The sequence below is a fragment of the Pelodiscus sinensis genome, chromosome 3 (genome assembly GCF_052426305.1).
Source record: "Pelodiscus sinensis isolate ZL-2025 chromosome 3, ASM5242630v1, whole genome shotgun sequence".
NCBI lineage: Eukaryota > Metazoa > Chordata > Testudines > Trionychidae > Pelodiscus > Pelodiscus sinensis.
In genome coordinates, this window is record NC_143054.1 from 123074117 (window position 1) to 123077684 (window position 3568).

General features: G+C 41.5%; 1 long non-coding RNA gene across 1 annotated transcript in view; it reads right to left on the reverse strand.

Annotated features, from left to right (window-relative positions):
* Positions 1 to 3568, reverse strand: part of LOC142827645 (uncharacterized) — a 119978-nt gene that overhangs the window by 13498 nt on the left and 102912 nt on the right. The window lies entirely within an intron of this gene.

The following is a 3568-nucleotide window of genomic DNA, read 5'->3' on the forward strand; positions in this document are numbered from 1 at the left end:
CAAGGATCATAATAAGTTGCAGTTTAAAATCTTAGGCCTTGCAGTTTGGTGTAGCTTTAGAAAATCCATGCATATAAATATAGTGAGCTCAGGCGGAGGCTTTTTTATGTAACACACTCACACTCCATTGTGCATCTATCATGATCAACAAAAAGCAACCCTGGCTCATCCAATGTTTAGGAGATCAGCAGTAGCATGTGCAACAAGGGAGATTGGAGGAAGAAGGGAACTCAAGCTACGAGGGAAGATGATAATATGTCTTGGATGGAAGCTAGAGGCATGAAGGTAAGTGTAATGGTTAGTAGGTTTCCGGTATAAGGTGGTGGAAATGTGTCAGTTATGTAACAGTACTGTAGTGTCAAAGAAGTGGATCTCTCATGTGGACTGGTCCAGGTGTGGTAGAAGTTAAAATTCTTCAAGAGTGTCTATCCCATTGAAACAAAAGTGTCTATCCCGTAGGTCCATATGATGAAGATATCATCAATGTAGCATAAATAGAGCTAGGGGGCGAAAGCTGAGGAAACATTGTTCAACATCAGCCACAAATATGTTGGCATATTGAGGGGCCATGCAGCTGCCCATAGCTGTGCCACTGACTTGAAAATATATATTGTTTACAGCCATGCCCTAAAATACAACCAGATTTGCTCCATCCCACAGACAGAGACAAACATCTACAGGATCTATATCAAGCATTCTTAAATACTGAAATATCCACCGGAGAAGTGAAAAAACATCAACAGAGCCAGAAGAGTACCCAGACATGAACTACTTCAAGACAGGTCAAGAAAAGAAAACAACAGAACACCACTTATCACCTACAGCCCAAACTTAAACCCTTCTAAAGCATTATCAACAATCTACAACCTATCCTGAAAAATGACCCCTCATTCTCACAGGCCTTGGGGGACAGGCCAATCCTCGCCTACAGACAACCCCGAACCTCAAGTAACCACGCAACACATCTCCATCATAATTATCCAGGAACCCACCCTTGCAATCAACCCCAATGCCAACTCTGTCCATACATGTATGCAAACGATATCACCACAAGACCTAACCACATAAACCATCACATCAGAGGCTCATGTAACTGCACGTCCACTCATGTGATCTATGCCATCAAATGCCAGCAATGCCCTTCTGCCATGTATATTGGCCAAACTGGACAGTCTCTGCGAGAGAGAATTAATGGACACAAATCAGATATCCGAAAAGGCAACACTCAGAAAACTGTTGGGGAACATTTTAACTTGCCTAAGCACTCATTTATGGATCTCAGAGTCACCATACTGGTGAAGCCTTAGAACTTAACTTCATTTACAGGTTTGATTCGGATCACAAAGGTATGAATAAAGACATTGGCTGGATGGCCTGCTACATTCCACATCCTAATGACATAAAAAACCCAACTATGGGTACTTAAGAACAATTTGCACCTTCTCTGTCAGCTTCATATGACGTGAACACTCTACCAGACTATTTCTTTCCCCTTTTTCCTTCTCTCCCCGCACCTCCCCCATTCTCTATTTATTTAGAAACTGCATCTTTAATAACCCCATCTGAAGAAGTAGGTTGTGCCCACGAAAGGACATGATACCTTCTACATGTTTTGTTATTCTTTAAGGTGCTGCAAGACTATTCATTGTTTACATTTTTTCAAGGTTAATAAGTAAGCTATTCACAGCTAAGGCAAAGGAGGGTTTCCTTCCCTTTCTTAATTTTTAAATAGAGCCATTTTCAGAGGTACACACACACACACACACACACACAGCTATCAAAAGCTTACCACAGAACAGTATCTGAGATTCTATAATTATTTCCTGTTTTAAGAGTAGTAAAACTTCTACAACATCTCACATATTACAGTGTGATTATTGTCATCAGATGTTCACCTTTTAGTGGTGACCATTATCCACAGGAAGTAGTCCTGTAAGTGCTCTACAGGCAAAACTCCTATTGACTTGGAGCTGTTTGTTAATTGCAGAACTGAGCCTAAAGGTGGGGAAAAAACCTTATTTATGTGTACATTGCTTGCATCATGTGAAGATCTATTTCTGGATCCATTGAAAACACAAACACATACACATTATTTTAAGCAAACTTGTTAGTCTAAGTAACTTTCCCTAACAGTTCTCTTTGACAAAGTGCAACTGTATCCCCACAGTACAGCATCTTGACGTGTTCCATTTTGTTCAATGCACTTACTGTTTCCTAAAGACAAAGATCTAATAGTCCTGAGTGACTTTTTATGGATGTGTTCACATGCTCGGTATGTGATCTCCTGATAATACGTGGGTGTTATTTTCACTACAGCCACAACTCAGACTTTTGCTTTCTGTTCTTGTGTGGTCAGATATAGAAGCTGGACACGTGCAGTCTATGAGCCATCTTTTTTACAACAGTTAAGAAGGCCTAAGGATAAACTAGCCATACTAGTGCACAGTATTCACCTACTGCGCATTTAGGAGGGAGACCAAAAAGAAAAAAAAACACCTTCAAGTGCTGTGGAAGTCCAGCAGTACAATGCATCTCTCCATTGCACTTGCCCCAAACTCCCTAGATGTTCTCTCCTCTGCTAGAGCTTTCTCTTTTCCCAAAAAGAGATTCTTCATTTTGTTCCCATTTTCCTTTATGTTGTTCTTGATCATGTTCACTCTGGCTACTCCTGGCACTTGACCACAGCTTTGCTGATACTACAACAATCACAACTAGCACCAGCTTTTGTCCCAGTCTATCTCTGTCTCTAGTCTTTGACCTATCACCATTTGCCCGACTCAGGCATCCACCACACCTCCCTCTGCCACTTCCCAGCCTTACCCTCACTCCTGCCCCCTCCACAGGAGAAGCAGATCCATGGCCCCCCAAATTTAAATGGATTGTTTTAACAATGTTCCCCCCATAATATAAAACAGACCTGAAGTCTGAGGGCTGCTGAAGGCTGGCTGCCCCTGCCCTTTCTGCCTGGTGCAGAGCTGGCCCCCTGAGCAAGTGCAAGGGTGACTTGCCAAGTCTGTTGGCCCCCATCAGTATTTTTATGCTCGCACACAATGCTTTCCTACAAAGTTTAAGCCAATAAAGTCAGCCTACTAACAAAAAATCCCTCATCTTTCCATGCAGTGCTTAGAAACTGAGTGATAAGCTCTGGAAAAATGTAGATAAAGTGATAAGATTTTTAAGACATTTTGCGGGTCTTACGTAATCTTTTGTATTTGCTTTCTCTGTTTTGTCTGAGCCTTGCTCAGTCTTAAAATCAGGCACAACTCACATTGAATTATGTTGGAACTTTGCCTGAGTAAAGACTGCAAAGTTGGACCCGTGACTAATGATACATTTTAGAGGAAAAGAAGGGCAAAGTTTTGTCTCAACTAGAGAACTGGTCTGTACTAAAATGATTTGCATTTCATACGTCGTACTGAACCATCTCTTCAGCAGCCTGTTTGACAGAAACGGATGATGTAAATGTAAGTGCAAGGACACTGTTCAACAATCACAGGTGTTCATCAACGATGACATCAGAATGCACACTAGAATTTTAGCTCATAAGGAAATAATCCCAACTCTCACT